The 27,588-nt window shown below is 45.3% G+C and overlaps 57 non-coding genes across 57 annotated transcripts; 29 read left to right on the top strand and 28 right to left on the bottom strand.

Moving 5' to 3' along the window:
• Positions 1–505: 505 nt before the first annotated feature.
• TRNAE-UUC (transfer RNA glutamic acid (anticodon UUC)) lies at positions 506–577 on the bottom strand. The gene has a single exon. It is a non-coding gene; the product is annotated as a tRNA-Glu (tRNA).
• A 120-nt stretch (positions 578–697) lies between these two features.
• Positions 698–770, top strand: TRNAM-CAU (transfer RNA methionine (anticodon CAU)). Its single transcript has one exon. It is a non-coding gene; the product is annotated as a tRNA-Met (tRNA).
• A 712-nt stretch (positions 771–1,482) lies between these two features.
• TRNAE-UUC (transfer RNA glutamic acid (anticodon UUC)) lies at positions 1,483–1,554 on the bottom strand. Its single transcript has one exon. It is a non-coding gene; the product is annotated as a tRNA-Glu (tRNA).
• A 120-nt stretch (positions 1,555–1,674) lies between these two features.
• TRNAM-CAU (transfer RNA methionine (anticodon CAU)) lies at positions 1,675–1,747 on the top strand. The gene has a single exon. It is a non-coding gene; the product is annotated as a tRNA-Met (tRNA).
• Positions 1,748–2,462: 715 nt separating this feature from the next.
• On the bottom strand, positions 2,463–2,534 carry TRNAE-UUC (transfer RNA glutamic acid (anticodon UUC)). Its single transcript has one exon. It is a non-coding gene; the product is annotated as a tRNA-Glu (tRNA).
• A 120-nt stretch (positions 2,535–2,654) lies between these two features.
• TRNAM-CAU (transfer RNA methionine (anticodon CAU)) lies at positions 2,655–2,727 on the top strand. The gene has a single exon. It is a non-coding gene; the product is annotated as a tRNA-Met (tRNA).
• Positions 2,728–3,439: 712 nt separating this feature from the next.
• Positions 3,440–3,511, bottom strand: TRNAE-UUC (transfer RNA glutamic acid (anticodon UUC)). Its single transcript has one exon. It is a non-coding gene; the product is annotated as a tRNA-Glu (tRNA).
• A 66-nt stretch (positions 3,512–3,577) lies between these two features.
• TRNAM-CAU (transfer RNA methionine (anticodon CAU)) lies at positions 3,578–3,650 on the top strand. Its single transcript has one exon. It is a non-coding gene; the product is annotated as a tRNA-Met (tRNA).
• Positions 3,651–4,153: 503 nt separating this feature from the next.
• TRNAE-UUC (transfer RNA glutamic acid (anticodon UUC)) lies at positions 4,154–4,225 on the bottom strand. Its single transcript has one exon. It is a non-coding gene; the product is annotated as a tRNA-Glu (tRNA).
• A 120-nt stretch (positions 4,226–4,345) lies between these two features.
• TRNAM-CAU (transfer RNA methionine (anticodon CAU)) lies at positions 4,346–4,418 on the top strand. Its single transcript has one exon. It is a non-coding gene; the product is annotated as a tRNA-Met (tRNA).
• Positions 4,419–5,131: 713 nt separating this feature from the next.
• Positions 5,132–5,203, bottom strand: TRNAE-UUC (transfer RNA glutamic acid (anticodon UUC)). Its single transcript has one exon. It is a non-coding gene; the product is annotated as a tRNA-Glu (tRNA).
• Positions 5,204–5,323: 120 nt separating this feature from the next.
• TRNAM-CAU (transfer RNA methionine (anticodon CAU)) lies at positions 5,324–5,396 on the top strand. The gene has a single exon. It is a non-coding gene; the product is annotated as a tRNA-Met (tRNA).
• A 713-nt stretch (positions 5,397–6,109) lies between these two features.
• TRNAE-UUC (transfer RNA glutamic acid (anticodon UUC)) lies at positions 6,110–6,181 on the bottom strand. Its single transcript has one exon. It is a non-coding gene; the product is annotated as a tRNA-Glu (tRNA).
• A 120-nt stretch (positions 6,182–6,301) lies between these two features.
• On the top strand, positions 6,302–6,374 carry TRNAM-CAU (transfer RNA methionine (anticodon CAU)). The gene has a single exon. It is a non-coding gene; the product is annotated as a tRNA-Met (tRNA).
• Positions 6,375–7,073: 699 nt separating this feature from the next.
• TRNAE-UUC (transfer RNA glutamic acid (anticodon UUC)) lies at positions 7,074–7,145 on the bottom strand. Its single transcript has one exon. It is a non-coding gene; the product is annotated as a tRNA-Glu (tRNA).
• Positions 7,146–7,265: 120 nt separating this feature from the next.
• On the top strand, positions 7,266–7,338 carry TRNAM-CAU (transfer RNA methionine (anticodon CAU)). The gene has a single exon. It is a non-coding gene; the product is annotated as a tRNA-Met (tRNA).
• A 712-nt stretch (positions 7,339–8,050) lies between these two features.
• TRNAE-UUC (transfer RNA glutamic acid (anticodon UUC)) lies at positions 8,051–8,122 on the bottom strand. The gene has a single exon. It is a non-coding gene; the product is annotated as a tRNA-Glu (tRNA).
• A 66-nt stretch (positions 8,123–8,188) lies between these two features.
• On the top strand, positions 8,189–8,261 carry TRNAM-CAU (transfer RNA methionine (anticodon CAU)). The gene has a single exon. It is a non-coding gene; the product is annotated as a tRNA-Met (tRNA).
• A 146-nt stretch (positions 8,262–8,407) lies between these two features.
• Positions 8,408–8,480, top strand: TRNAM-CAU (transfer RNA methionine (anticodon CAU)). The gene has a single exon. It is a non-coding gene; the product is annotated as a tRNA-Met (tRNA).
• Positions 8,481–9,193: 713 nt separating this feature from the next.
• Positions 9,194–9,265, bottom strand: TRNAE-UUC (transfer RNA glutamic acid (anticodon UUC)). Its single transcript has one exon. It is a non-coding gene; the product is annotated as a tRNA-Glu (tRNA).
• A 120-nt stretch (positions 9,266–9,385) lies between these two features.
• On the top strand, positions 9,386–9,458 carry TRNAM-CAU (transfer RNA methionine (anticodon CAU)). Its single transcript has one exon. It is a non-coding gene; the product is annotated as a tRNA-Met (tRNA).
• A 699-nt stretch (positions 9,459–10,157) lies between these two features.
• On the bottom strand, positions 10,158–10,229 carry TRNAE-UUC (transfer RNA glutamic acid (anticodon UUC)). Its single transcript has one exon. It is a non-coding gene; the product is annotated as a tRNA-Glu (tRNA).
• Positions 10,230–10,349: 120 nt separating this feature from the next.
• Positions 10,350–10,422, top strand: TRNAM-CAU (transfer RNA methionine (anticodon CAU)). Its single transcript has one exon. It is a non-coding gene; the product is annotated as a tRNA-Met (tRNA).
• Positions 10,423–11,127: 705 nt separating this feature from the next.
• Positions 11,128–11,199, bottom strand: TRNAE-UUC (transfer RNA glutamic acid (anticodon UUC)). The gene has a single exon. It is a non-coding gene; the product is annotated as a tRNA-Glu (tRNA).
• Positions 11,200–11,319: 120 nt separating this feature from the next.
• Positions 11,320–11,392, top strand: TRNAM-CAU (transfer RNA methionine (anticodon CAU)). The gene has a single exon. It is a non-coding gene; the product is annotated as a tRNA-Met (tRNA).
• Positions 11,393–12,105: 713 nt separating this feature from the next.
• Positions 12,106–12,177, bottom strand: TRNAE-UUC (transfer RNA glutamic acid (anticodon UUC)). The gene has a single exon. It is a non-coding gene; the product is annotated as a tRNA-Glu (tRNA).
• Positions 12,178–12,289: 112 nt separating this feature from the next.
• On the top strand, positions 12,290–12,362 carry TRNAM-CAU (transfer RNA methionine (anticodon CAU)). Its single transcript has one exon. It is a non-coding gene; the product is annotated as a tRNA-Met (tRNA).
• A 713-nt stretch (positions 12,363–13,075) lies between these two features.
• Positions 13,076–13,147, bottom strand: TRNAE-UUC (transfer RNA glutamic acid (anticodon UUC)). The gene has a single exon. It is a non-coding gene; the product is annotated as a tRNA-Glu (tRNA).
• A 120-nt stretch (positions 13,148–13,267) lies between these two features.
• Positions 13,268–13,340, top strand: TRNAM-CAU (transfer RNA methionine (anticodon CAU)). Its single transcript has one exon. It is a non-coding gene; the product is annotated as a tRNA-Met (tRNA).
• A 713-nt stretch (positions 13,341–14,053) lies between these two features.
• Positions 14,054–14,125, bottom strand: TRNAE-UUC (transfer RNA glutamic acid (anticodon UUC)). The gene has a single exon. It is a non-coding gene; the product is annotated as a tRNA-Glu (tRNA).
• Positions 14,126–14,245: 120 nt separating this feature from the next.
• On the top strand, positions 14,246–14,318 carry TRNAM-CAU (transfer RNA methionine (anticodon CAU)). Its single transcript has one exon. It is a non-coding gene; the product is annotated as a tRNA-Met (tRNA).
• Positions 14,319–15,017: 699 nt separating this feature from the next.
• On the bottom strand, positions 15,018–15,089 carry TRNAE-UUC (transfer RNA glutamic acid (anticodon UUC)). Its single transcript has one exon. It is a non-coding gene; the product is annotated as a tRNA-Glu (tRNA).
• Positions 15,090–15,209: 120 nt separating this feature from the next.
• TRNAM-CAU (transfer RNA methionine (anticodon CAU)) lies at positions 15,210–15,282 on the top strand. The gene has a single exon. It is a non-coding gene; the product is annotated as a tRNA-Met (tRNA).
• A 704-nt stretch (positions 15,283–15,986) lies between these two features.
• TRNAE-UUC (transfer RNA glutamic acid (anticodon UUC)) lies at positions 15,987–16,058 on the bottom strand. The gene has a single exon. It is a non-coding gene; the product is annotated as a tRNA-Glu (tRNA).
• A 120-nt stretch (positions 16,059–16,178) lies between these two features.
• TRNAM-CAU (transfer RNA methionine (anticodon CAU)) lies at positions 16,179–16,251 on the top strand. The gene has a single exon. It is a non-coding gene; the product is annotated as a tRNA-Met (tRNA).
• A 713-nt stretch (positions 16,252–16,964) lies between these two features.
• On the bottom strand, positions 16,965–17,036 carry TRNAE-UUC (transfer RNA glutamic acid (anticodon UUC)). The gene has a single exon. It is a non-coding gene; the product is annotated as a tRNA-Glu (tRNA).
• Positions 17,037–17,156: 120 nt separating this feature from the next.
• TRNAM-CAU (transfer RNA methionine (anticodon CAU)) lies at positions 17,157–17,229 on the top strand. Its single transcript has one exon. It is a non-coding gene; the product is annotated as a tRNA-Met (tRNA).
• Positions 17,230–17,942: 713 nt separating this feature from the next.
• On the bottom strand, positions 17,943–18,014 carry TRNAE-UUC (transfer RNA glutamic acid (anticodon UUC)). Its single transcript has one exon. It is a non-coding gene; the product is annotated as a tRNA-Glu (tRNA).
• A 120-nt stretch (positions 18,015–18,134) lies between these two features.
• TRNAM-CAU (transfer RNA methionine (anticodon CAU)) lies at positions 18,135–18,207 on the top strand. Its single transcript has one exon. It is a non-coding gene; the product is annotated as a tRNA-Met (tRNA).
• Positions 18,208–18,920: 713 nt separating this feature from the next.
• Positions 18,921–18,992, bottom strand: TRNAE-UUC (transfer RNA glutamic acid (anticodon UUC)). The gene has a single exon. It is a non-coding gene; the product is annotated as a tRNA-Glu (tRNA).
• Positions 18,993–19,112: 120 nt separating this feature from the next.
• TRNAM-CAU (transfer RNA methionine (anticodon CAU)) lies at positions 19,113–19,185 on the top strand. Its single transcript has one exon. It is a non-coding gene; the product is annotated as a tRNA-Met (tRNA).
• A 705-nt stretch (positions 19,186–19,890) lies between these two features.
• On the bottom strand, positions 19,891–19,962 carry TRNAE-UUC (transfer RNA glutamic acid (anticodon UUC)). The gene has a single exon. It is a non-coding gene; the product is annotated as a tRNA-Glu (tRNA).
• Positions 19,963–20,082: 120 nt separating this feature from the next.
• On the top strand, positions 20,083–20,155 carry TRNAM-CAU (transfer RNA methionine (anticodon CAU)). Its single transcript has one exon. It is a non-coding gene; the product is annotated as a tRNA-Met (tRNA).
• Positions 20,156–20,854: 699 nt separating this feature from the next.
• On the bottom strand, positions 20,855–20,926 carry TRNAE-UUC (transfer RNA glutamic acid (anticodon UUC)). The gene has a single exon. It is a non-coding gene; the product is annotated as a tRNA-Glu (tRNA).
• Positions 20,927–21,046: 120 nt separating this feature from the next.
• On the top strand, positions 21,047–21,119 carry TRNAM-CAU (transfer RNA methionine (anticodon CAU)). Its single transcript has one exon. It is a non-coding gene; the product is annotated as a tRNA-Met (tRNA).
• Positions 21,120–21,824: 705 nt separating this feature from the next.
• Positions 21,825–21,896, bottom strand: TRNAE-UUC (transfer RNA glutamic acid (anticodon UUC)). Its single transcript has one exon. It is a non-coding gene; the product is annotated as a tRNA-Glu (tRNA).
• Positions 21,897–22,016: 120 nt separating this feature from the next.
• Positions 22,017–22,089, top strand: TRNAM-CAU (transfer RNA methionine (anticodon CAU)). The gene has a single exon. It is a non-coding gene; the product is annotated as a tRNA-Met (tRNA).
• A 713-nt stretch (positions 22,090–22,802) lies between these two features.
• TRNAE-UUC (transfer RNA glutamic acid (anticodon UUC)) lies at positions 22,803–22,874 on the bottom strand. Its single transcript has one exon. It is a non-coding gene; the product is annotated as a tRNA-Glu (tRNA).
• Positions 22,875–22,994: 120 nt separating this feature from the next.
• Positions 22,995–23,067, top strand: TRNAM-CAU (transfer RNA methionine (anticodon CAU)). The gene has a single exon. It is a non-coding gene; the product is annotated as a tRNA-Met (tRNA).
• Positions 23,068–23,780: 713 nt separating this feature from the next.
• On the bottom strand, positions 23,781–23,852 carry TRNAE-UUC (transfer RNA glutamic acid (anticodon UUC)). The gene has a single exon. It is a non-coding gene; the product is annotated as a tRNA-Glu (tRNA).
• A 120-nt stretch (positions 23,853–23,972) lies between these two features.
• On the top strand, positions 23,973–24,045 carry TRNAM-CAU (transfer RNA methionine (anticodon CAU)). The gene has a single exon. It is a non-coding gene; the product is annotated as a tRNA-Met (tRNA).
• Positions 24,046–24,750: 705 nt separating this feature from the next.
• On the bottom strand, positions 24,751–24,822 carry TRNAE-UUC (transfer RNA glutamic acid (anticodon UUC)). Its single transcript has one exon. It is a non-coding gene; the product is annotated as a tRNA-Glu (tRNA).
• A 120-nt stretch (positions 24,823–24,942) lies between these two features.
• On the top strand, positions 24,943–25,015 carry TRNAM-CAU (transfer RNA methionine (anticodon CAU)). The gene has a single exon. It is a non-coding gene; the product is annotated as a tRNA-Met (tRNA).
• A 699-nt stretch (positions 25,016–25,714) lies between these two features.
• TRNAE-UUC (transfer RNA glutamic acid (anticodon UUC)) lies at positions 25,715–25,786 on the bottom strand. Its single transcript has one exon. It is a non-coding gene; the product is annotated as a tRNA-Glu (tRNA).
• Positions 25,787–25,906: 120 nt separating this feature from the next.
• TRNAM-CAU (transfer RNA methionine (anticodon CAU)) lies at positions 25,907–25,979 on the top strand. Its single transcript has one exon. It is a non-coding gene; the product is annotated as a tRNA-Met (tRNA).
• A 705-nt stretch (positions 25,980–26,684) lies between these two features.
• Positions 26,685–26,756, bottom strand: TRNAE-UUC (transfer RNA glutamic acid (anticodon UUC)). Its single transcript has one exon. It is a non-coding gene; the product is annotated as a tRNA-Glu (tRNA).
• A 120-nt stretch (positions 26,757–26,876) lies between these two features.
• On the top strand, positions 26,877–26,949 carry TRNAM-CAU (transfer RNA methionine (anticodon CAU)). Its single transcript has one exon. It is a non-coding gene; the product is annotated as a tRNA-Met (tRNA).
• Positions 26,950–27,588: the final 639 nt, after the last annotated feature.

A 27,588-nucleotide genomic window follows, 5' to 3' on the forward strand; every position in this document is an offset into this window, starting at 1 on the left:
CCTGGAAAAACAGAGGCATTTTCCATCTATGTGACATGCTTCCCTTTGTTTCATCACACAGAAAGCAAAAAGCAAAGAGGAATTCAAAAGGGCTTTTACAAAGGTGTGAAAAAAAAAGGATAATGTCTGTATGAGAGAATGGTTCGTAGAAGATTGGCACATAGAAATTTGCCAATGCGAATGTGCAGAAGAGCAAGAACGGCCAGGAGAATTCATGTGCACATGCGCATGTGCGCATGTGTGTACGCCAAAGCGCACACAATGCGTGACAGATTCTGGTGCCCAGTGGCCTATTTAAAGCAAGCAGCATGAGCCATTAGTTGCTGGATGATCTTCAGCTGCCCCTGTTTCTGATATTATTTGATTTCCTGTTCCCGACTCAGCTTGACCTGTCTTGTCTGCATTCCTGGCTTTGACAACTAGGGAATGATTGGAGGTTACAATGGAAAAACAGCTTTGGAGGTTTCAGCACTAGGAGTGTACATGTCATTAAAAGGTCTTGCGTTTCCCATACCGGGAGTCGAACCCGGGCCGCCTGGGTGAAAACCAGGAATCCTAACCGCTAGACCATATGGGAAAACTTTCTGCCCTTCTTTGGGAAAAATAGAGAAAACTAAATTGAAAAAAAATAATGCCGCCTGCATCATCTTCCAAGTATAGTGGCCAGCAGTGGCACGCAAATTCCCATTGCCGTTCAGCCTCGTTAGCGCAGCAGGTAGCGCGTCAGTCTCATAATCTGAAGGTCGTGAGTTCGATCCTCACACGGGGCACTGATCTCTCTGCTTCTTTTGAGTCTTGGGGTCCTTAATCCATGAAAATCACTACTCTTCATCCCTTAAGTTTTCCAAGAAGCCACATGGATGGAAAAGTGAGCGGCAGCTCAAGCTTTCAATGCTCTTTTGCCCTCCTAAATATTCCACCCAGCTGAAATCTTTAACTCTGCATCTAACAGACCTTGCAAGATACAATGTCTACTCACCCTGGAAAAACAGAGGCATTTTCCATCTATGTGACATGCTTCCCTTTGTTTCATCACACAGAAAGCAAAAAACAAAGAGGAATTCAAAAGGGCTTTTACAAAGGTGTGAAAAAAAGGATAATGTCTGTATGAGAGAATGGTTCATAGAAGATTGGCACATAGAAATTTGCCAATGCGAATGTGCAGAAGAGCAAGAACGGCCAGGAGAATTCATGTGCACATGCGCATGTGCGCATGTGCGTACGCCAAAGCGCACACAATGCGTGACAGATTCTGGTGCCCAGTGGCCTATTTAAAGCAAGCAGCATGAGCCATTAGTTGCTGGATGATCTTCAGCTGCCCCTGTTTCTGATATTATTTGATTTCCTGTTCCCGACTCAGCTTGACCTGTCTTGTCTGCATTCCTGGCTTTGACAACTAGGGAATGATTGGAGGTTACAATGGAAAAACAGCTTTGGAGGTTTCAGCACTAGGAGTGTACATGTCATTAAAAGGTCTTGCGTTTCCCATACCGGGAGTCGAACCCGGGCCGCCTGGGTGAAAACCAGGAATCCTAACCGCTAGACCATATGGGAAAACTTTCTGCCCTTCTTTGGGAAAAATAGAGAAAACTAAATTGAAAAAAAATAATGCCGCCTGCATCATCTTCCAAGTATAGTGGCCAGCAGTGGCACGCAAATTCCCATTGCCGTTCAGCCTCGTTAGCGCAGCAGGTAGCGCGTCAGTCTCATAATCTGAAGGTCGTGAGTTCGATCCTCACACGGGGCACTGATCTCTCTGCTTCTTTTGAGTCTTGGGGTCCTTAATCCATGAAAATCACTACTCTTCATCCCTTAAGTTTTCCAAGAAGCCACATGGATGGAAAAGTGAGCGGCAGCTCAAGCTTTCAATGCTCTTTTGCCCTCCTAAATATTCCACCCAGCTGAAATCTTTAACTCTGCATCTAAAACAGACCTTGCAAGATACAATGTCTACTCACCCTGGAAAAACAGAGGCATTTTCCATCTATGTGACATGCTTCCCTTTGTTTCATCACACAGAAAGCAAAAAGCAAAGAGGAATTCAAAAGGGCTTTTACAAAGGTGTGAAAAAAAAGGATAATGTCTGTATGAGAGAATGGTTCATAGAAGATTGGCACATAGAAATTTGCCAATGCGAATGTGCAGAAGAGCAAGAACGGCCAGGAGAATTCATGTGCACATGCGCATGTGCGCATGTGCGTACGCCAAAGCGCACACAATGCGTGACAGATTCTGGTGCCCAGTGGCCTATTTAAAGCAAGCAGCATGAGCCATTAGTTGCTGGATGATCTTCAGCTGCCCCTGTTTCTGATATTATTTGATTTCCTGTTCCCGACTCAGCTTGACCTGTCTTGTCTGCATTCCTGGCTTTGACAACTAGGGAATGATTGGAGGTTACAATGGAAAAACAGCTTTGGAGGTTTCAGCACTAGGAGTGTACATGTCATTAAAAGGTCTTGCGTTTCCCATACCGGGAGTCGAACCCGGGCCGCCTGGGTGAAAACCAGGAATCCTAACCGCTAGACCATATGGGAAAACTTTCTGTCCTTCTTTGGGAAAAATAGAGAAAACTAAATTGAAAAAAAATAATGCCGCCTGCATCATCTTCCAAGTATAGTGGCCAGCAGTGGCACGCAAATTCCCATTGCCGTTCAGCCTCGTTAGCGCAGCAGGTAGCGCGTCAGTCTCATAATCTGAAGGTCGTGAGTTCGATCCTCACACGGGGCACTGATCTCTCTGCTTCTTTTGAGTCTTGGGGTCCTTAATCCATGAAAATCACTACTCTTCATCCCTTAAGTTTTCCAAGAAGCCACATGGATGGAAAAGTGAGCGGCAGCTCAAGCTTTCAATGCTCTTTTGCCCTCCTAAATATTCCACCCAGCTGAAATCTTTAACTCTGCATCTAACAGACCTTGCAAGATACAATGTCTACTCACCCTGGAAAAACAGAGGCATTTTCCATCTATGTGACATGCTTCCCTTTGTTTCATCACACAGAAAGCAAAAAACAAAGAGGAATTCAAAAGGGCTTTTACAAAGGTGTGAAAAAAAGGATAATGTCTGTATGAGAGAATGGTTCATAGAAGATTGGCACATAGAAATTTGCCAATGCGAATGTGCAGAAGAGCAAGAACGGCCAGGAGAATTCATGTGCACATGCGCATGTGCGCATGTGCGTACGCCAAAGCGCACACAATGCGTGACAGATTCTGGTGCCCAGTGGCCTATTTAAAGCAAGCAGCATGAGCCATTAGTTGCTGGATGATCTTCAGCTGCCCCTGTTTCTGATATTATTTGATTTCCTGTTCCCGACTCAGCTTGACCTGTCTTGTCTGCATTCCTGGCTTTGACAACTAGGGAATGATTGGAGGTTACAATGGAAAAACAGCTTTGGAGGTTTCAGCACTAGGAGTGTACATGTCATTAAAAGGTCTTGCGTTTCCCATACCGGGAGTCGAACCCGGGCCGCCTGGGTGAAAACCAGGAATTCTAACCGCTAGACCATATGGGAAAACTTTGGTTTTCATCTTCCAAGTATAGTGGCCAGCAGTGGCACGCAAATTCCCATTGCCGTTCAGCCTCGTTAGCGCAGCAGGTAGCGCGTCAGTCTCATAATCTGAAGGTCGTGAGTTCGATCCTCACACGGGGCACTGATCTCTCTGCTTCTTTTGAGTCTTGGGGTCCTTAATCCATGAAAATCACTACTCTTCATCCCTTAAGTTTTCCAAGAAGCCACATGGATGGAAAAGTGAGCGGCAGCTCAAGCTTTCAATGCTCTTTTGCCCTCCTATATATTCCACCCAGCTGAAATCTTTAACTCTGCATCTAACAGACCTTGCAAGATACAATGTCTACTCACCCTGGAAAAACAGAGGCATTTTCAAAGGTGCGTACGCCAAAGCGCACACAATGCGTGACAGATTCTGGTGCCCAGTGGCCTATTTAAAGCAAGCAGCATGAGCCATTAGTTGCTGGATGATCTTCAGCTGCCCCTGTTTCTGATATTATTTGATTTCCTGTTCCCGACTCAGCTTGACCTGTCTTGTCTGCATTCCTGGCTTTGACAACTAGGGAATGATTGGAGGTTACAATGGAAAAACAGCTTTGGAGGTTTCAGCACTAGGAGTGTACATGTCATTAAAAGGTCTTGCGTTTCCCATACCGGGAGTCGAACCCGGGCCGCCTGGGTGAAAACCAGGAATCCTAACCGCTAGACCATATGGGAAAACTTTCTGCCCTTCTTTGGGAAAAATAGAGAAAACTAAATTGAAAAAAAATAATGCCGCCTGCATCATCTTCCAAGTAAAGTGGCCAGCAGTGGCACGCAAATTCCCATTGCCGTTCAGCCTCGTTAGCGCAGCAGGTAGCGCGTCAGTCTCATAATCTGAAGGTTGTGAGTTCGATCCTCACACGGGGCACTGATCTCTCTGCTTCTTTTGAGTCTTGGGGTCCTTAATCCATGAAAATCACTACTCTTCATCCCTTAAGTTTTCCAAGAAGCCACATGGATGGAAAAGTGAGCGGCAGCTCAAGCTTTCAATGCTCTTTTGCCCTCCTAAATATTCCACCCAGCTGAAATCTTTAACTCTGCATCTAACAGACCTTGCAAGATACAATGTCTACTCACCCTGGAAAAACAGAGGCATTTTCCATCTATGTGACATGCTTCCCTTTGTTTCATCACACAGAAAGCAAAAAGCAAAGAGGAATTCAAAAGGGCTTTTACAAAGGTGTGAAAAAAAAGGATAATGTCTGTATGAGAGAATGGTTCGTAGAAGATTGGCACATAGAAATTTGCCAATGCGAATGTGCAGAAGAGCAAGAACGGCCAGGAGAATTCATGTGCACATGCGCATGTGCGCATGTGCGTACGCCAAAGCGCACACAATGCGTGACAGATTCTGGTGCCCAGTGGCCTATTTAAAGCAAGCAGCATGAGCCATTAGTTGCTGGATGATCTTCAGCTGCCCCTGTTTCTGATATTATTTGATTTCCTGTTCCCGACTCAGCTTGACCTGTCTTGTCTGCATTCCTGGCTTTGACAACTAGGGAATGATTGGAGGTTACAATGGAAAAACAGCTTTGGAGGTTTCAGCACTAGGAGTGTACATGTCATTAAAAGGTCTTGCGTTTCCCATACCGGGAGTCGAACCCGGGCCGCCTGGGTGAAAACCAGGAACCCTAACCGCTAGACCATATGGGAAAACTTTCTGCCCTTCTTTGGGAAAAATAGAGAAAACTAAATTGAAAAAAAATAATGCCGCCTGCATCATCTTCCAAGTATAGTGGCCAGCAGTGGCACGCAAATTCCCATTGCCGTTCAGCCTCGTTAGCGCAGCAGGTAGCGCGTCAGTCTCATAATCTGAAGGTCGTGAGTTCGATCCTCACACGGGGCACTGATCTCTCTGCTTCTTTTGAGTCTTGGGGTCCTTAATCCATGAAAATCACTACTCTTCATCCCTTAAGTTTTCCAAGAAGCCACATGGATGGAAAAGTGAGCGGCAGCTCAAGCTTTCAATGCTCTTTTGCCCTCCTAAATATTCCACCCAGCTGAAATCTTTAACTCTGCATCTAACAGACCTTGCAAGATACAATGTCTACTCACCCTGGAAAAACAGAGGCATTTTCCATCTATGTGACATGCTTCCCTTTGTTTCATCACACAGAAAGCAAAAAGCAAAGAGGAATTCAAAAGGGCTTTTACAAAGGTGTGAAAAAAAAGGATAATGTCTGTATGAGAGAATGGTTCGTAGAAGATTGGCACATAGAAATTTGCCAATGCGAATGTGCAGAAGAGCAAGAACGGCCAGGAGAATTCATGTGCACATGCGCATGTGTGCATGTGCGTACGCCAAAGCGCACACAATGCGTGACAGATTCTGGTGCCCAGTGGCCTATTTAAAGCAAGCAGCATGAGCCATTAGTTGCTGGATGATCTTCAGCTGCCCCTGTTTCTGATATTATTTGATTTCCTGTTCCCGACTCAGCTTGACCTGTCTTGTCTGCATTCCTGGCTTTGACAACTAGGGAATGATTGGAGGTTACAATGGAAAAACAGCTTTGGAGGTTTCAGCACTAGGAGTGTACATGTCATTAAAAGGTCTTGCGTTTCCCATACTGGGAGTCGAACCCGGGCCGCCTGGGTGAAAACCAGGAATCCTAACCGCTAGACCATATGGGAAAACTTTCTGCCCTTCTTTGGGAAAAATAGAGAAAACTAAATTGAAAAAAAATAATGCCGCCTGCATCATCTTCCAAGTATAGTGGCCAGCAGTGGCACGCAAATTCCCATTGCCGTTCAGCCTCGTTAGCGCAGCAGGTAGCGCGTCAGTCTCATAATCTGAAGGTCGTGAGTTCGATCCTCACACGGGGCACTGATCTCTCTGCTTCTTTTGAGTCTTGGGGTCCTTAATCCATGAAAATCACTACTCTTCATCCCTTAAGTTTTCCAAGAAGCCACATGGATGGAAAAGTGAGCGGCAGCTCAAGCTTTCAATGCTCTTTTGCCCTCCTAAAAATTCCACCCAGCTGAAATCTTTAACTCTGCATCTAACAGACCTTGCAAGATACAATGTCTACTCACCCTGGAAAAACAGAGGCATTTTCCATCTATGTGACATGCTTCCCTTTGTTTCATCACACAGAAAGCAAAAAGCAAAGAGGAATTCAAAAGGGCTTTTACAAAGGTGTGAAAAAAAAGGATAATGTCTGTATGAGAGAATGGTTCGTAGAAGATTGGCACATAGAAATTTGACAATGCGAATGTGCAGAAGAGCAAGAACGGCCAGGAGAATTCATGTGCGCATGTGCGTACGCCAAAGCGCACACAATGCGTGACAGATTCTGGTGCCCAGTGGCCTATTTAAAGCAAGCAGCATGAGCCATTAGTTGCTGGATGATCTTCAGCTGCCCCTGTTTCTGATATTATTTGATTTCCTGTTCCCGACTCAGCTTGACCTGTCTTGTCTGCATTCCTGGCTTTGACAACTAGGGAATGATTGGAGGTTACAATGGAAAAACAGCTTTGGAGGTTTCAGCACTAGGAGTGTACATGTCATTAAAAGGTCTTGCGTTTCCCATACCGGGAGTCGAACCCGGGCCGCCTGGGTGAAAACCAGGAATCCTAACCGCTAGACCATATGGGAAAACTTTCTGCCGTTCTTTGGGAAAAATAGAGAAAACTAAATTGAAAAAAAATAATGCCGCCTGCATCATCTTCCAAGTATAGTGGCCAGCAGTGGCACGCAAATTCCCATTGCCGTTCAGCCTCGTTAGCGCAGCAGGTAGCGCGTCAGTCTCATAATCTGAAGGTCGTGAGTTCGATCCTCACACGGGGCACTGATCTCTCTGCTTCTTTTGAGTCTTGGGGTCCTTAATCCATGAAAATCACTACTCTTCATCCCTTAAGTTTTCCAAGAAGCCACATGGATGGAAAAGTGAGCGGCAGCTCAAGCTTTCAATGCTCTTTTGCCCTCCTAAATATTCCACCCAGCTGAAATCTTTAACTCTGCATCTAACAGACCTTGCAAGATACAATGTCTACTCACCCTGGAAAAACAGAGGCATTTTCCATCTATGTGACATGCTTCCCTTTGTTTCATCACACAGAAAGCAAAAAACAAAGAGGAATTCAAAAGGGCTTTTACAAAGGTGTGAAAAAAAGGATAATGTCTGTATGAGAGAATGGTTCATAGAAGATTGGCACATAGAAATTTGCCAATGCGAATGTGCAGAAGAGCAAGAACGGCCAGGAGAATTCATGTGCACATGCGCATGTGCGCATGTGCGTACGCCAAAGCGCACACAATGCGTGACAGATTCTGGTGCCCAGTGGCCTATTTAAAGCAAGCAGCATGAGCCATTAGTTGCTGGATGATCTTCAGCTGCCCCTGTTTCTGATATTATTTGATTTCCTGTTCCCGACTCAGCTTGACCTGTCTTGTCTGCATTCCTGGCTTTGACAACTAGGGAATGATTGGAGGTTACAATGGAAAAACAGCTTTGGAGGTTTCAGCACTAGGAGTGTACATGTCATTAAAAGGTCTTGCGTTTCCCATACCGGGAGTCGAACCCGGGCCGCCTGGGTGAAAACCAGGAATTCTAACCGCTAGACCATATGGGAAAACTTTGGTTTTCATCTTCCAAGTATAGTGGCCAGCAGTGGCACGCAAATTCCCATTGCCGTTCAGCCTCGTTAGCGCAGCAGGTAGCGCGTCAGTCTCATAATCTGAAGGTCGTGAGTTCGATCCTCACACGGGGCACTGATCTCTCTGCTTCTTTTGAGTCTTGGGGTCCTTAATCCATGAAAATCACTACTCTTCAACTAAATTGAAAAAAAATAATGCCGCCTGCATCATCTTCCAAGTATAGTGGCCAGCAGTGGCACGCAAATTCCCATTGCCGTTCAGCCTCGTTAGCGCAGCAGGTAGCGCGTCAGTCTCATAATCTGAAGGTCGTGAGTTCGATCCTCACACGGGGCACTGATCTCTCTGCTTCTTTTGAGTCTTGGGGTCCTTAATCCATGAAAATCACTACTCTTCATCCCTTAAGTTTTCCAAGAAGCCACATGGATGGAAAAGTGAGCGGCAGCTCAAGCTTTCAATGCTCTTTTGCCCTCCTAAATATTCCACCCAGCTGAAATCTTTAACTCTGCATCTAACAGACCTTGCAAGATACAATGTCTACTCACCCTGGAAAAACAGAGGCATTTTCCATCTATGTGACATGCTTCCCTTTGTTTCATCACACAGAAAGCAAAAAGCAAAGAGGAATTCAAAAGGGCTTTTACAAAGGTGTGAAAAAAAAGGATAATGTCTGTATGAGAGAATGGTTCGTAGAAGATTGGCACATAGAAATTTGCCAATGCGAATGTGCAGAAGAGCAAGAACGGCCAGGAGAATTCATGTGCACATGCGCATGTGTGCATGTGCGTACGCCAAAGCGCACACAATGCGTGACAGATTCTGGTGCCCAGTGGCCTATTTAAAGCAAGCAGCATGAGCCATTAGTTGCTGGATGATCTTCAGCTGCCCCTGTTTCTGATATTATTTGATTTCCTGTTCCCGACTCAGCTTGACCTGTCTTGTCTGCATTCCTGGCTTTGACAACTAGGGAATGATTGGAGGTTACAATGGAAAAACAGCTTTGGAGGTTTCAGCACTAGGAGTGTACATGTCATTAAAAGGTCTTGCGTTTCCCATACTGGGAGTCGAACCCGGGCCGCCTGGGTGAAAACCAGGAATCCTAACCGCTAGACCATATGGGAAAACTTTCTGCCCTTCTTTGGGAAAAATAGAGAAAACTAAATTGAAAAAAAATAATGCCGCCTGCATCATCTTCCAAGTATAGTGGCCAGCAGTGGCACGCAAATTCCCATTGCCGTTCAGCCTCGTTAGCGCAGCAGGTAGCGCGTCAGTCTCATAATCTGAAGGTCGTGAGTTCGATCCTCACACGGGGCACTGATCTCTCTGCTTCTTTTGAGTCTTGGGGTCCTTAATCCATGAAAATCACTACTCTTCATCCCTTAAGTTTTCCAAGAAGCCACATGGATGGAAAAGTGAGCGGCAGCTCAAGCTTTCAATGCTCTTTTGCCCTCCTAAAAATTCCACCCAGCTGAAATCTTTAACTCTGCATCTAACAGACCTTGCAAGATACAATGTCTACTCACCCTGGAAAAACAGAGGCATTTTCCATCTATGTGACATGCTTCCCTTTGTTTCATCACACAGAAAGCAAAAAGCAAAGAGGAATTCAAAAGGGCTTTTACAAAGGTGTGAAAAAAAAGGATAATGTCTGTATGAGAGAATGGTTCGTAGAAGATTGGCACATAGAAATTTGACAATGCGAATGTGCAGAAGAGCAAGAACGGCCAGGAGAATTCATGTGCGCATGTGCGTACGCCAAAGCGCACACAATGCGTGACAGATTCTGGTGCCCAGTGGCCTATTTAAAGCAAGCAGCATGAGCCATTAGTTGCTGGATGATCTTCAGCTGCCCCTGTTTCTGATATTATTTGATTTCCTGTTCCCGACTCAGCTTGACCTGTCTTGTCTGCATTCCTGGCTTTGACAACTAGGGAATGATTGGAGGTTACAATGGAAAAACAGCTTTGGAGGTTTCAGCACTAGGAGTGTACATGTCATTAAAAGGTCTTGCGTTTCCCATACCGGGAGTCGAACCCGGGCCGCCTGGGTGAAAACCAGGAATCCTAACCGCTAGACCATATGGGAAAACTTTCTGCCCTTCTTTGGGAAAAATAGAGAAAACTAAATTGAAAAAAAATAATGCCGCCTGCATCATCTTCCAAGTATAGTGGCCAGCAGTGGCACGCAAATTCCCATTGCCGTTCAGCCTCGTTAGCGCAGCAGGTAGCGCGTCAGTCTCATAATCTGAAGGTCGTGAGTTCGATCCTCACACGGGGCACTGATCTCTCTGCTTCTTTTGAGTCTTGGGGTCCTTAATCCATGAAAATCACTACTCTTCATCCCTTAAGTTTTCCAAGAAGCCACATGGATGGAAAAGTGAGCGGCAGCTCAAGCTTTCAATGCTCTTTTGCCCTCCTAAATATTCCACCCAGCTGAAATCTTTAACTCTGCATCTAACAGACCTTGCAAGATACAATGTCTACTCACCCTGGAAAAACAGAGGCATTTTCCATCTATGTGACATGCTTCCCTTTGTTTCATCACACAGAAAGCAAAAAGCAAAGAGGAATTCAAAAGGGCTTTTACAAAGGTGTGAAAAAAAAGGATAATGTCTGTATGAGAGAATGGTTCGTAGAAGATTGGCACATAGAAATTTGCCAATGCGAATGTGCAGAAGAGCAAGAACGGCCAGGAGAATTCATGTGCACATGCGCATGTGCGCACGCCAAAGCGCACACAATGCGTGACAGATTCTGGTGCCCAGTGGCCTATTTAAAGCAAGCAGCATGAGCCATTAGTTGCTGGATGATCTTCAGCTGCCCCTGTTTCTGATATTATTTGATTTCCTGTTCCCGACTCAGCTTGACCTGTCTTGTCTGCATTCCTGGCTTTGACAACTAGGGAATGATTGGAGGTTACAATGGAAAAACAGCTTTGGAGGTTTCAGCACTAGGAGTGTACATGTCATTAAAAGGTCTTGCGTTTCCCATACCGGGAGTCGAACCCGGGCTGCCTGGGTGAAAACCAGGAATCCTAACCGCTAGACCATATGGGAAAACTTTCTGCCCTTCTTTGGGAAAAATAGAGAAAACTAAATTGAAAAAAAATAATGCCGCCTGCATCATCTTCCAAGTATAGTGGCCAGCAGTGGCACGCAAATTCCCATTGCCGTTCAGCCTCGTTAGCGCAGCAGGTAGCGCGTCAGTCTCATAATCTGAAGGTCGTGAGTTCGATCCTCACACGGGGCACTGATCTCTCTGCTTCTTTTGAGTCTTGGGGTCCTTAATCCATGAAAATCACTACTCTTCATCCCTTAAGTTTTCCAAGAAGCCACATGGATGGAAAAGTGAGCGGCAGCTCAAGCTTTCAATGCTCTTTTGCCCTCCTAAATATTCCACCCAGCTGAAATCTTTAACTCTGCATCTAACAGACCTTGCAAGATACAATGTCTACTCACCCTGGAAAAACAGAGGCATTTTCCATCTATGTGACATGCTTCCCTTTGTTTCATCACACAGAAAGCAAAAAGCAAAGAGGAATTCAAAAGGGCTTTTACAAAGGTGTGAAAAAAAAGGATAATGTCTGTATGAGAGAATGGTTCGTAGAAGATTGGCACATAGAAATTTGCCAATGCGAATGTGCAGAAGAGCAAGAACGGCCAGGAGAATTCATGTGCACATGCGCATGTGCGCATGTGCGTACGCCAAAGCGCACACAATGCGTGACAGATTCTGGTGCCCAGTGGCCTATTTAAAGCAAGCAGCATGAGCCATTAGTTGCTGGATGATCTTCAGCTGCCCCTGTTTCTGATATTATTTGATTTCCTGTTCCCGACTCAGCTTGACCTGTCTTGTCTGCATTCCTGGCTTTGACAACTAGGGAATGATTGGAGGTTACAATGGAAAAACAGCTTTGGAGGTTTCAGCACTAGGAGTGTACATGTCATTAAAAGGTCTTGCGTTTCCCATACCGGGAGTCGAACCCGGGCCGCCTGGGTGAAAACCAGGAATCCTAACCGCTAGACCATATGGGAAAACTTTCTGCCCTTCTTTGGGAAAAATAGAGAAAACTAAATTGAAAAAAAATAATGCCGCCTGCATCATCTTCCAAGTATAGTGGCCAGCAGTGGCACGCAAATTCCCATTGCCTCGTTAGCGCAGCAGGTAGCGCGTCAGTCTCATAATCTGAAGGTCGTGAGTTCGATCCTCACACGGGGCACTGATCTCTCTGCTTCTTTTGAGTCTTGGGGTCCTTAATCCATGAAAATCACTACTCTTCATCCCTTAAGTTTTCCAAGAAGCCACATGGATGGAAAAGTGAGCGGCAGCTCAAGCTTTCAATGCTCTTTTGCCCTCCTAAATATTCCACCCAGCTGAAATCTTTAACTCTGCATCTAACAGACCTTGCAAGATACAATGTCTACTCACCCTGGAAAAACAGAGGCATTTTCCATCTATGTGACATGCTTCCCTTTGTTTCATCACACAGAAAGCAAAAAGCAAAGAGGAATTCAAAAGGGCTTTTACAAAGGTGTGAAAAAAAAGGATAATGTCTGTATGAGAGAATGGTTCGTAGAAGATTGGCACATAGAAATTTGCCAATGCGAATGTGCAGAAGAGCAAGAACGGCCAGGAGAATTCATGTGCACATGCGCATGTGCGCATGTGCGTACGCCAAAGCGCACACAATGCGTGACAGATTCTGGTGCCCAGTGGCCTATTTAAAGCAAGCAGCATGAGCCATTAGTTGCTGGATGATCTTCAGCTGCCCCTGTTTCTGATATTATTTGATTTCCTGTTCCCGACTCAGCTTGACCTGTCTTGTCTGCATTCCTGGCTTTGACAACTAGGGAATGATTGGAGGTTACAATGGAAAAACAGCTTTGGAGGTTTCAGCACTAGGAGTGTACATGTCATTAAAAGGTCTTGTGTTTCCCATACCGGGAGTCGAACCCGGGCCGCCTGGGTGAAAACCAGGAATCCTAACCGCTAGACCATATGGGAAAACTTTCTGCCCTTCTTTGGGAAAAATAGAGAAAACTAAATTGAAAAAAAATAATGCCGCCTGCATCATCTTCCAAGTATAGTGGCCAGCAGTGGCACGCAAATTCCCATTGCCGTTCAGCCTCGTTAGCGCAGCAGGTAGCGCGTCAGTCTCATAATCTGAAGGTCGTGAGTTCGATCCTCACACGGGGCACTGATCTCTCTGCTTCTTTTGAGTCTTGGGGTCCTTAATCCATGAAAATCACTACTCTTCATCCCTTAAGTTTTCCAAGAAGCCACATGGATGGAAAAGTGAGCGGCAGCTCAAGCTTTCAATGCTCTTTTGCCCTCCTAAATATTCCACCCAGCTGAAATCTTTAACTCTGCATCTAACAGACCTTGCAAGATACAATGTCTACTCACCCTGGAAAAACAGAGGCATTTTCCATCTATGTGACATGCTTCCCTTTGTTTCATCACACAGAAAGCAAAAAGCAAAGAGGAATTCAAAAGGGCTTTTACAAAGGTGTGAAAAAAAAGGATAATGTCTGTATGAGAGAATGGTTCGTAGAAGATTGGCACATAGAAATTTGCCAATGCGAATGTGCAGAAGAGCAAGAACGGCCAGGAGAATTCATGTGCACATGCGCATGTGTGCATGTGCGTACGCCAAAGCGCACACAATGCGTGACAGATTCTGGTGCCCAGTGGCCTATTTAAAGCAAGCAGCATGAGCCATTAGTTGCTGGATGATCTTCAGCTGCCCCTGTTTCTGATATTATTTGATTTCCTGTTCCCGACTCAGCTTGACCTGTCTTGTCTGCATTCCTGGCTTTGACAACTAGGGAATGATTGGAGGTTACAATGGAAAAACAGCTTTGGAGGTTTCAGCACTAGGAGTGTACATGTCATTAAAAGGTCTTGCGTTTCCCATACTGGGAGTCGAACCCGGGCCGCCTGGGTGAAAACCAGGAATCCTAACCGCTAGACCATATGGGAAAACTTTCTGCCCTTCTTTGGGAAAAATAGAGAAAACTAAATTGAAAAAAAATAATGCCGCCTGCATCATCTTCCAAGTATAGTGGCCAGCAGTGGCACGCAAATTCCCATTGCCGTTCAGCCTCGTTAGCGCAGCAGGTAGCGCGTCAGTCTCATAATCTGAAGGTCGTGAGTTCGATCCTCACACGGGGCACTGATCTCTCTGCTTCTTTTGAGTCTTGGGGTCCTTAATCCATGAAAATCACTACTCTTCATCCCTTAAGTTTTCCAAGAAGCCACATGGATGGAAAAGTGAGCGGCAGCTCAAGCTTTCAATGCTCTTTTGCCCTCCTAAAAATTCCACCCAGCTGAAATCTTTAACTCTGCATCTAACAGACCTTGCAAGATACAATGTCTACTCACCCTGGAAAAACAGAGGCATTTTCCATCTATGTGACATGCTTCCCTTTGTTTCATCACACAGAAAGCAAAAAGCAAAGAGGAATTCAAAAGGGCTTTTACAAAGGTGTGAAAAAAAAGGATAATGTCTGTATGAGAGAATGGTTCGTAGAAGATTGGCACATAGAAATTTGACAATGCGAATGTGCAGAAGAGCAAGAACGGCCAGGAGAATTCATGTGCGCATGTGCGTACGCCAAAGCGCACACAATGCGTGACAGATTCTGGTGCCCAGTGGCCTATTTAAAGCAAGCAGCATGAGCCATTAGTTGCTGGATGATCTTCAGCTGCCCCTGTTTCTGATATTATTTGATTTCCTGTTCCCGACTCAGCTTGACCTGTCTTGTCTGCATTCCTGGCTTTGACAACTAGGGAATGATTGGAGGTTACAATGGAAAAACAGCTTTGGAGGTTTCAGCACTAGGAGTGTACATGTCATTAAAAGGTCTTGCGTTTCCCATACCGGGAGTCGAACCCGGGCCGCCTGGGTGAAAACCAGGAATCCTAACCGCTAGACCATATGGGAAAACTTTCTGCCCTTCTTTGGGAAAAATAGAGAAAACTAAATTGAAAAAAAATAATGCCGCCTGCATCATCTTCCAAGTATAGTGGCCAGCAGTGGCACGCAAATTCCCATTGCCGTTCAGCCTCGTTAGCGCAGCAGGTAGCGCGTCAGTCTCATAATCTGAAGGTCGTGAGTTCGATCCTCACACGGGGCACTGATCTCTCTGCTTCTTTTGAGTCTTGGGGTCCTTAATCCATGAAAATCACTACTCTTCATCCCTTAAGTTTTCCAAGAAGCCACATGGATGGAAAAGTGAGCGGCAGCTCAAGCTTTCAATGCTCTTTTGCCCTCCTAAATATTCCACCCAGCTGAAATCTTTAACTCTGCATCTAACAGACCTTGCAAGATACAATGTCTACTCACCCTGGAAAAACAGAGGCATTTTCCATCTATGTGACATGCTTCCCTTTGTTTCATCACACAGAAAGCAAAAAGCAAAGAGGAATTCAAAAGGGCTTTTACAAAGGTGTGAAAAAAAGGATAATGTCTGTATGAGAGAATGGTTCGTAGAAGATTGGCACATAGAAATTTGCCAATGCGAATGTGCAGAAGAGCAAGAACGGCCAGGAGAATTCATGTGCACATGCGCATGTGCGCACGCCAAAGCGCACACAATGCGTGACAGATTCTGGTGCCCAGTGGCCTATTTAAAGCAAGCAGCATGAGCCATTAGTTGCTGGATGATCTTCAGCTGCCCCTGTTTCTGATATTATTTGATTTCCTGTTCCCGACTCAGCTTGACCTGTCTTGTCTGCATTCCTGGCTTTGACAACTAGGGAATGATTGGAGGTTACAATGGAAAAACAGCTTTGGAGGTTTCAGCACTAGGAGTGTACATGTCATTAAAAGGTCTTGCGTTTCCCATACCGGGAGTCGAACCCGGGCCGCCTGGGTGAAAACCAGGAATCCTAACCGCTAGACCATATGGGAAAACTTTCTGCCCTTCTTTGGGAAAAATAGAGAAAACTAAATTGAAAAAAAATAATGCCGCCTGCATCATCTTCCAAGTATAGTGGCCAGCAGTGGCACGCAAATTCCCATTGCCGTTCAGCCTCGTTAGCGCAGCAGGTAGCGCGTCAGTCTCATAATCTGAAGGTCGTGAGTTCGATCCTCACACGGGGCACTGATCTCTCTGCTTCTTTTGAGTCTTGGGGTCCTTAATCCATGAAAATCACTACTCTTCATCCCTTAAGTTTTCCAAGAAGCCACATGGATGGAAAAGTGAGCGGCAGCTCAAGCTTTCAATGCTCTTTTGCCCTCCTAAATATTCCACCCAGCTGAAATCTTTAACTCTGCATCTAACAGACCTTGCAAGATACAATGTCTACTCACCCTGGAAAAACAGAGGCATTTTCCATCTATGTGACATGCTTCCCTTTGTTTCATCACACAGAAAGCAAAAAGCAAAGAGGAATTCAAAAGGGCTTTTACAAAGGTGTGAAAAAAAAGGATAATGTCTGTATGAGAGAATGGTTCGTAGAAGATTGGCACATAGAAATTTGCCAATGCGAATGTGCAGAAGAGCAAGAACGGCCAGGAGAATTCATGTGCACATGCGCATGTGCGCATGTGCGTACGCCAAAGCGCACACAATGCGTGACAGATTCTGGTGCCCAGTGGCCTATTTAAAGCAAGCAGCATGAGCCATTAGTTGCTGGATGATCTTCAGCTGCCCCTGTTTCTGATATTATTTGATTTCCTGTTCCCGACTCAGCTTGACCTGTCTTGTCTGCATTCCTGGCTTTGACAACTAGGGAATGATTGGAGGTTACAATGGAAAAACAGCTTTGGAGGTTTCAGCACTAGGAGTGTACATGTCATTAAAAGGTCTTGCGTTTCCCATACCGGGAGTCGAACCCGGGCCGCCTGGGTGAAAACCAGGAATCCTAACCGCTAGACCATATGGGAAAACTTTCTGCCCTTCTTTGGGAAAAATAGAGAAAACTAAATTGAAAAAAAATAATGCCGCCTGCATCATCTTCCAAGTATAGTGGCCAGCAGTGGCACGCAAATTCCCATCGCCGTTCAGCCTCGTTAGCGCAGCAGGTAGCGCGTCAGTCTCATAATCTGAAGGTCGTGAGTTCGATCCTCACACGGGGCACTGATCTCTCTGCTTCTTTTGAGTCTTGGGGTCCTTAATCCATGAAAATCACTACTCTTCATCCCTTAAGTTTTCCAAGAAGCCACATGGATGGAAAAGTGAGCGGCAGCTCAAGCTTTCAATGCTCTTTTGCCCTCCTAAATATTCCACCCAGCTGAAATCTTTAACTCTGCATCTAACAGACCTTGCAAGATACAATGTCTACTCACCCTGGAAAAACAGAGGCATTTTCCATCTATGTGACATGCTTCCCTTTGTTTCATCACACAGAAAGCAAAAAGCAAAGAGGAATTCAAAAGGGCTTTTACAAAGGTGTGAAAAAAAAGGATAATGTCTGTATGAGAGAATGGTTCGTAGAAGATTGGCACATAGAAATTTGCCAATGCGAATGTGCAGAAGAGCAAGAACGGCCAGGAGAATTCATGTGCACATGCGCATGTGCGCATGTGCGTACGCCAAAGCGCACACAATGCGTGACAGATTCTGGTGCCCAGTGGCCTATTTAAAGCAAGCAGCATGAGCCATTAGTTGCTGGATGATCTTCAGCTGCCCCTGTTTCTGATATTATTTGATTTCCTGTTCCCGACTCAGCTTGACCTGTCTTGTCTGCATTCCTGGCTTTGACAACTAGGGAATGATTGGAGGTTACAATGGAAAAACAGCTTTGGAGGTTTCAGCACTAGGAGTGTACATGTCATTAAAAGGTCTTGTGTTTCCCATACCGGGAGTCGAACCCAGGCCGCCTGGGTGAAAACCAGGAATCCTAACCGCTAGACCATATGGGAAAACTTTCTGCCCTTCTTTGGGAAAAATAGAGAAAACTAAATTGAAAAAAAATAATGCCGCCTGCATCATCTTCCAAGTATAGTGGCCAGCAGTGGCACGCAAATTCCCATTGCCGTTCAGCCTCGTTAGCGCAGCAGGTAGCGCGTCAGTCTCATAATCTGAAGGTCGTGAGTTCGATCCTCACACGGGGCACTGATCTCTCTGCTTCTTTTGAGTCTTGGGGTCCTTAATCCATGAAAATCACAACTCTTCATCCCTTAAGTTTTCCAAGAAGCCACATGGATGGAAAAGTGAGCGGCAGCTCAAGCTTTCAATGCTCTTTTGCCCTCCTAAATATTCCACCCAGCTGAAATCTTTAACTCTGCATCTAACAGACCTTGCAAGATACAATGTCTACTCACCCTGGAAAAACAGAGGCATTTTCCATCTATGTGACATGCTTCCCTTTGTTTCATCACACAGAAAGCAAAAAGCAAAGAGGAATTCAAAAGGGCTTTTACAAAGGTGTGAAAAAAAAGGATAATGTCTGTATGAGAGAATGGTTCGTAGAAGATTGGCACATAGAAATTTGCCAATGCGAATGTGCAGAAGAGCAAGAACGGCCAGGAGAATTCATGTGCACATGCGCATGTGCGCATGTGCGTACGCCAAAGCGCACACAATGCGTGACAGATTCTGGTGCCCAGTGGCCTATTTAAAGCAAGCAGCATGAGCCATTAGTTGCTGGATGATCTTCAGCTGCCCCTGTTTCTGATATTATTTGATTTCCTGTTCCCGACTCAGCTTGACCTGTCTTGTCTGCATTCCTGGCTTTGACAACTAGGGAATGATTGGAGGTTACAATGGAAAAACAGCTTTGGAGGTTTCAGCACTAGGAGTGTACATGTCATTAAAAGGTCTTGCGTTTCCCATACCGGGAGTCGAACCCGGGCCGCCTGGGTGAAAACCAGGAATCCTAACCGCTAGACCATATGGGAAAACTTTCTGCCCTTCTTTGGGAAAAATAGAGAAAACTAAATTGAAAAAAAATAATGCCGCCTGCATCATCTTCCAAGTATAGTGGCCAGCAGTGGCACGCAAATTCCCATTGCCGTTCAGCCTCGTTAGCGCAGCAGGTAGCGCGTCAGTCTCATAATCTGAAGGTCGTGAGTTCGATCCTCACACGGGGCACTGATCTCTCTGCTTCTTTTGAGTCTTGGGGTCCTTAATCCATGAAAATCACTACTCTTCATCCCTTAAGTTTTCCAAGAAGCCACATGGATGGAAAAGTGAGCGGCAGCTCAAGCTTTCAATGCTCTTTTGCCCTCCTAAATATTCCACCCAGCTGAAATCTTTAACTCTGCATCTAACAGACCTTGCAAGATACAATGTCTACTCACCCTGGAAAAACAGAGGCATTTTCCATCTATGTGACATGCTTCCCTTTGTTTCATCACACAGAAAGCAAAAAGCAAAGAGGAATTCAAAAGGGCTTTTACAAAGGTGTGAAAAAAAAGGATAATGTCTGTATGAGAGAATGGTTCGTAGAAGATTGGCACATAGAAATTTGCCAATGCGAATGTGCAGAAGAGCAAGAACGGCCAGGAGAATTCATGTGCACATGCGCATGTGCGTACGCCAAAGCGCACACAATGCGTGACAGATTCTGGTGCCCAGTGGCCTATTTAAAGCAAGCAGCATGAGCCATTAGTTGCTGGATGATCTTCAGCTGCCCCTGTTTCTGATATTATTTGATTTCCTGTTCCCGACTCAGCTTGACCTGTCTTGTCTGCATTCCTGGCTTTGACAACTAGGGAATGATTGGAGGTTACAATGGAAAAACAGCTTTGGAGGTTTCAGCACTAGGAGTGTACATGTCATTAAAAGGTCTTGCGTTTCCCATACCGGGAGTCGAACCCGGGCCGCCTGGGTGAAAACCAGGAATCCTAACCGCTAGACCATATGGGAAAACTTTCTGCCCTTCTTTGGGAAAAATAGAGAAAACTAAATTGAAAAAAAATAATGCCGCCTGCATCATCTTCCAAGTATAGTGGGCAGCAGTGGCACGCAAATTCCCATTGCCGTTCAGCCTCGTTAGCGCAGCAGGTAGCGCGTCAGTCTCATAATCTGAAGGTCGTGAGTTCGATCCTCACACGGGGCACTGATTTCTCTGCTTCTTTTGAGTCTTGGGGTCCTTAATCCATGAAAATCACTACTCTTCATCCCTTAAGTTTTCCAAGAAGCCACATGGATGGAAAAGTGAGCGGCAGCTCAAGCTTTCAATGCTCTTTTGCCCTCCTAAAAATTCCACCCAGCTGAAATCTTTAACTCTGCATCTAACAGACCTTGCAAGATACAATGTCTACTCACCCTGGAAAAACAGAGGCATTTTCCATCTATGTGACATGCTTCCCTTTGTTTCATCACACAGAAAGCAAAAAGCAAAGAGGAATTCAAAAGGGCTTTTACAAAGGTGTGAAAAAAAAGGATAATGTCTGTATGAGAGAATGGTTCGTAGAAGATTGGCACATAGAAATTTGACAATGCGAATGTGCAGAAGAGCAAGAACGGCCAGGAGAATTCATGTGCGCATGTGCGTACGCCAAAGCGCACACAATGCGTGACAGATTCTGGTGCCCAGTGGCCTATTTAAAGCAAGCAGCATGAGCCATTAGTTGCTGGATGATCTTCAGCTGCCCCTGTTTCTGATATTATTTGATTTCCTGTTCCCGACTCAGCTTGACCTGTCTTGTCTGCATTCCTGGCTTTGACAACTAGGGAATGATTGGAGGTTACAATGGAAAAACAGCTTTGGAGGTTTCAGCACTAGGAGTGTACATGTCATTAAAAGGTCTTGCGTTTCCCATACCGGGAGTCGAACCCGGGCCGCCTGGGTGAAAACCAGGAATCCTAACCGCTAGACCATATGGGAAAACTTTCTGCCCTTCTTTGGGAAAAATAGAGAAAACTAAATTGAAAAAAAATAATGCCGCCTGCATCATCTTCCAAGTATAGTGGCCAGCAGTGGCACGCAAATTCCCATTGCCGTTCAGCCTCGTTAGCGCAGCAGGTAGCGCGTCAGTCTCATAATCTGAAGGTCGTGAGTTCGATCCTCACACGGGGCACTGATCTCTCTGCTTCTTTTGAGTCTTGGGGTCCTTAATCCATGAAAATCACTACTCTTCATCCCTTAAGTTTTCCAAGAAGCCACATGGATGGAAAAGTGAGCGGCAGCTCAAGCTTTCAATGCTCTTTTGCCCTCCTAAATATTCCACCCAGCTGAAATCTTTAACTCTGCATCTAACAGACCTTGCAAGATACAATGTCTACTCACCCTGGAAAAACAGAGGCATTTTCCATCTATGTGACATGCTTCCCTTTGTTTCATCACACAGAAAGCAAAAAGCAAAGAGGAATTCAAAAGGGCTTTTACAAAGGTGTGAAAAAAAAGGATAATGTCTGTATGAGAGAATGGTTCGTAGAAGATTGGCACATAGAAATTTGCCAATGCGAATGTGCAGAAGAGCAAGAACGGCCAGGAGAATTCATGTGCACATGCGCATGTGCGTACGCCAAAGCGCACACAATGCGTGACAGATTCTGGTGCCCAGTGGCCTATTTAAAGCAAGCAGCATGAGCCATTAGTTGCTGGATGATCTTCAGCTGCCCCTGTTTCTGATATTATTTGATTTCCTGTTCCCGACTCAGCTTGACCTGTCTTGTCTGCATTCCTGGCTTTGACAACTAGGGAATGATTGGAGGTTACAATGGAAAAACAGCTTTGGAGGTTTCAGCACTAGGAGTGTACATGTCATTAAAAGGTCTTGCGTTTCCCATACCGGGAGTCGAACCCGGGCCGCCTGGGTGAAAACCAGGAATCCTAACCGCTAGACCATATGGGAAAACTTTCTGCCCTTCTTTGGGAAAAATAGAGAAAACTAAATTGAAAAAAAATAATGCCGCCTGCATCATCTTCCAAGTATAGTGGCCAGCAGTGGCACGCAAATTCCCATTGCCGTTCAGCCTCGTTAGCGCAGCAGGTAGCGCGTCAGTCTCATAATCTGAAGGTCGTGAGTTCGATCCTCACACGGGGCACTGATCTCTCTGCTTCTTTTGAGTCTTGGGGTCCTTAATCCATGAAAATCACTACTCTTCATCCCTTAAGTTTTCCAAGAAGCCACATGGATGGAAAAGTGAGCGGCAGCTCAAGCTTTCAATGCTCTTTTGCCCTCCTAAATATTCCACCCAGCTGAAATCTTTAACTCTGCATCTAACAGACCTTGCAAGATACAATGTCTACTCACCCTGGAAAAACAGAGGCATTTTCCATCTATGTGACATGCTTCCCTTTGTTTCATCACACAGAAAGCAAAAAGCAAAGAGGAATTCAAAAGGGCTTTTACAAAGGTGTGAAAAAAAAGGATAATGTCTGTATGAGAGAATGGTTCGTAGAAGATTGGCACATAGAAATTTGCCAATGCGAATGTGCAGAAGAGCAAGAACGGCCAGGAGAATTCATGTGCACATGCGCATGTGCGCATGTGCGTACGCCAAAGCGCACACAATGCGTGACAGATTCTGGTGCCCAGTGGCCTATTTAAAGCAAGCAGCATGAGCCATTAGTTGCTGGATGATCTTCAGCTGCCCCTGTTTCTGATATTATTTGATTTCCTGTTCCCGACTCAGCTTGACCTGTCTTGTCTGCATTCCTGGCTTTGACAACTAGGGAATGATTGGAGGTTACAGTGGAAAAACAGCTTTGGAGGTTTCAGCACTAGGAGTGTACATGTCATTAAAAGGTCTAGCGTTTCCCATACCGGGAGTCGAACCCGGGCCGCCTGGGTGAAAACCAGGAATCCTAACCGCTAGACCATATGGGAAAACTTTCTGCCCTTCTGTGGGAAAAATAGAGAAAACTAAATTGAAAAAAAATAATGCCGCCTGCATCATCTTCCAAGTATAGTGGCCAGCAGTGGCACGCAAATTCCAATTGCCGTTCAGCCTCGTTAGCGCAGCAGGTAGCGCGTCAGTCTCATAATCTGAAGGTCGTGAGTTCGATCCTCACACGGGGCACTGATCTCTCTGCTTCTTTTGAGTCTTGGGGTCCTTAATCCATGAAAATCACTACTCTTCATCCCTTAAGTTTTCCAAGAAGCCACATGGATGGAAAAGTGAGCGGCAGCTCAAGCTTTCAATGCTCTTTTGCCCTCCTAAATATTCCACCCAGCTGAAATCTTTAACTCTGCATCTAACAGACCTTGCAAGATACAATGTCTACTCACCCTGGAAAAACAGAGGCATTTTCCATCTATGTGACATGCTTCCCTTTGTTTCATCACACAGAAAGCAAAAAGCAAAGAGGAATTCAAAAGGGCTTTTACAAAGGTGTGAAAAAAAAGGATAATGTCTGTATGAGAGAATGGTTCGTAGAAGATTGGCACATAGAAATTTGCCAATGCGAATGTGCAGAAGAGCAAGAACGGCCAGGAGAATTCATGTGCACATGCGCATGTGCGCATGTGCGTACGCCAAAGCGCACACAATGCGTGACAGATTCTGGTGCCCAGTGGCCTATTTAAAGCAAGCAGCATGAGCCATTAGTTGCTGGATGATCTTCAGCTGCCCCTGTTTCTGATATTATTTGATTTCCTGTTCCCGACTCAGCTTGACCTGTCTTGTCTGCATTCCTGGCTTTGACAACTAGGGAATGATTGGAGGTTACAATGGAAAAACAGCTTTGGAGGTTTCAGCACTAGGAGTGTACATGTCATTAAAAGGTCTTGCGTTTCCCATACCGGGAGTCGAACCCGGGCCGCCTGGGTGAAAACCAGGAATCCTAACCGCTAGACCATATGGGAAAACTTTCTGCCCTTCTTTGGGAAAAATAGAGAAAACTAAATTGAAAAAAAATAATGCCGCCTGCATCATCTTCCAAGTATAGTGGCCAGCAGTGGCACGCAAATTCCAATTGCCGTTCAGCCTCGTTAGCGCAGCAGGTAGCGCGTCAGTCTCATAATCTGAAGGTCGTGAGTTCGATCCTCACACGGGGCACTGATCTCTCTGCTTCTTTTGAGTCTTGGGGTCCTTAATCCATGAAAATCACTACTCTTCATCCCTTAAGTTTTCCAAGAAGCCACATGGATGGAAAAGTGAGCGGCAGCTCAAGCTTTCAATGCTCTTTTGCCCTCCTAAATATTCCACCCAGCTGAAATCTTTAACTCTGCATCTAACAGACCTTGCAAGATACAATGTCTACTCACCCTGGAAAAACAGAGGCATTTTCCATCTATGTGACATGCTTCCCTTTGTTTCATCACACAGAAAGCAAAAAGCAAAGAGGAATTCAAAAGGGCTTTTACAAAGGTGTGAAAAAAAAGGATAATGTCTGTATGAGAGAATGGTTCGTAGAAGATTGGCACATAGAAATTTGCCAATGCGAATGTGCAGAAGAGCAAGAACGGCCAGGAGAATTCATGTGCACATGCGCATGTGCGTACGCCAAAGCGCACACAATGCGTGACAGATTCTGGTGCCCAGTGGCCTATTTAAAGCAAGCAGCATGAGCCATTAGTTGCTGGATGATCTTCAGCTGCCCCTGTTTCTGATATTATTTGATTTCCTGTTCCCGACTCAGCTTGACCTGTCTTGTCTGCATTCCTGGCTTTGACAACTAGGGAATGATTGGAGGTTACAATGGAAAAACAGCTTTGGAGGTTTCAGCACTAGGAGTGTACATGTCATTAAAAGGTCTTGCGTTTCCCATACCGGGAGTCGAACCCGGGCCGCCTGGGTGAAAACCAGGAATCCTAACCGCTAGACCATATGGGAAAACTTTCTGCCCTTCTTTGGGAAAAATAGAGAAAACTAAATTGAAAAAAAATAATGCCGCCTGCATCATCTTCCAAGTATAGTGGCCAGCAGTGGCACGCAAATTCCCATTGCCGTTCAGCCTCGTTAGCGCAGCAGGTAGCGCGTCAGTCTCATAATCTGAAGGTCGTGAGTTCGATCCTCACACGGGGCACTGATTTCTCTGCTTCTTTTGAGTCTTGGGGTCCTTAATCCATGAAAATCACTACTCTTCATCCCTTAAGTTTTCCAAGAAGCCACATGGATGGAAAAGTGAGCGGCAGCTCAAGCTTTCAATGCTCTTTTGCCCTCCTAAAAATTCCACCCAGCTGAAATCTTTAACTCTGCATCTAACAGACCTTGCAAGATACAATGTCTACTCACCCTGGAAAAACAGAGGCATTTTCCATCTATGTGACATGCTTCCCTTTGTTTCATCACACAGAAAGCAAAAAGCAAAGAGGAATTCAAAAGGGCTTTTACAAAGGTGTGAAAAAAAAGGATAATGTCTGTATGAGAGAATGGTTCGTAGAAGATTGGCACATAGAAATTTGACAATGCGAATGTGCAGAAGAGCAAGAACGGCCAGGAGAATTCATGTGCGCATGTGCGTACGCCAAAGCGCACACAATGCGTGACAGATTCTGGTGCCCAGTGGCCTATTTAAAGCAAGCAGCATGAGCCATTAGTTGCTGGATGATCTTCAGCTGCCCCTGTTTCTGATATTATTTGATTTCCTGTTCCCGACTCAGCTTGACCTGTCTTGTCTGCATTCCTGGCTTTGACAACTAGGGAATGATTGGAGGTTACAATGGAAAAACAGCTTTGGAGGTTTCAGCACTAGGAGTGTACATGTCATTAAAAGGTCTTGCGTTTCCCATACCGGGAGTCGAACCCGGGCCGCCTGGGTGAAAACCAGGAATCCTAACCGCTAGACCATATGGGAAAACTTTCTGCCCTTCTTTGGGAAAAATAGAGAAAACTAAATTGAAAAAAAATAATGCCGCCTGCATCATCTTCCAAGTATAGTGGCCAGCAGTGGCACGCAAATTCCCATTGCCGTTCAGCCTCGTTAGCGCAGCAGGTAGCGCGTCAGTCTCATAATCTGAAGGTCGTGAGTTCGATCCTCACACGGGGCACTGATCTCTCTGCTTCTTTTGAGTCTTGGGGTCCTTAATCCATGAAAATCACTACTCTTCATCCCTTAAGTTTTCCAAGAAGCCACATGGATGGAAAAGTGAGCGGCAGCTCAAGCTTTCAATGCTCTTTTGCCCTCCTAAATATTCCACCCAGCTGAAATCTTTAACTCTGCATCTAACAGACCTTGCAAGATACAATGTCTACTCACCCTGGAAAAACAGAGGCATTTTCCATCTATGTGACATGCTTCCCTTTGTTTCATCACACAGAAAGCAAAAAGCAAAGAGGAATTCAAAAGGGCTTTTACAAAGGTGTGAAAAAAAAGGATAATGTCTGTATGAGAGAATGGTTCGTAGAAGATTGGCACATAGAAATTTGCCAATGCGAATGTGCAGAAGAGCAAGAACGGCCAGGAGAATTCATGTGCACATGCGCATGTGCGTACGCCAAAGCGCACACAATGCGTGACAGATTCTGGTGCCCAGTGGCCTATTTAAAGCAAGCAGCATGAGCCATTAGTTGCTGGATGATCTTCAGCTGCCCCTGTTTCTGATATTATTTGATTTCCTGTTCCCGACTCAGCTTGACCTGTCTTGTCTGCATTCCTGGCTTTGACAACTAGGGAATGATTGGAGGTTACAATGGAAAAACAGCTTTGGAGGTTTCAGCACTAGGAGTGTACATGTCATTAAAAGGTCTTGCGTTTCCCATACCGGGAGTCGAACCCGGGCCGCCTGGGTGAAAACCAGGAATCCTAACCGCTAGACCATATGGGAAAACTTTCTGCCCTTCTTTGGGAAAAATAGAGAAAACTAAATTGAAAAAAAATAATGCCGCCTGCATCATCTTCCAAGTATAGTGGCCAGCAGTGGCACGCAAATTCCCATTGCCGTTCAGCCTCGTTAGCGCAGCAGGTAGCGCGTCAGTCTCATAATCTGAAGGTCGTGAGTTCGATCCTCTCACGGGGCACTGATTTCTCTGCTTCTTTTGAGTCTTGGGGTCCTTAATCCATGAAAATCACTACTCTTCATCCCTTAAGTTTTCCAAGAAGCCACATGGATGGAAAAGTGAGCGGCAGCTCAAGCTTTCAATGCTCTTTTGCCCTCCTAAAAATTCCACCCAGCTGAAATCTTTAACTCTGCATCTAACAGACCTTGCAAGATACAATGTCTACTCACCCTGGAAAAACAGAGGCATTTTCCATCTATGTGACATGCTTCCCTTTGTTTCATCACACAGAAAGCAAAAAGCAAAGAGGAATTCAAAAGGGCTTTTACAAAGGTGTGAAAAAAAAGGATAATGTCTGTATGAGAGAATGGTTCGTAGAAGATTGGCACATAGAAATTTGACAATGCGAATGTGCAGAAGAGCAAGAACGGCCAGGAGAATTCATGTGCGCATGTGCGTACGCCAAAGCGCACACAATGCGTGACAGATTCTGGTGCCCAGTGGCCTATTTAAAGCAAGCAGCATGAGCCATTAGTTGCTGGATGATCTTCAGCTGCCCCTGTTTCTGATATTATTTGATTTCCTGTTCCCGACTCAGCTTGACCTGTCTTGTCTGCATTCCTGGCTTTGACAACTAGGGAATGATTGGAGGTTACAATG

The sequence above is a fragment of the Aquarana catesbeiana genome, linkage group LG03, assembly GCF_042186555.1.
Source record: "Aquarana catesbeiana isolate 2022-GZ linkage group LG03, ASM4218655v1, whole genome shotgun sequence".
NCBI classification, from domain to species: domain Eukaryota; kingdom Metazoa; phylum Chordata; class Amphibia; order Anura; family Ranidae; genus Aquarana; species Aquarana catesbeiana.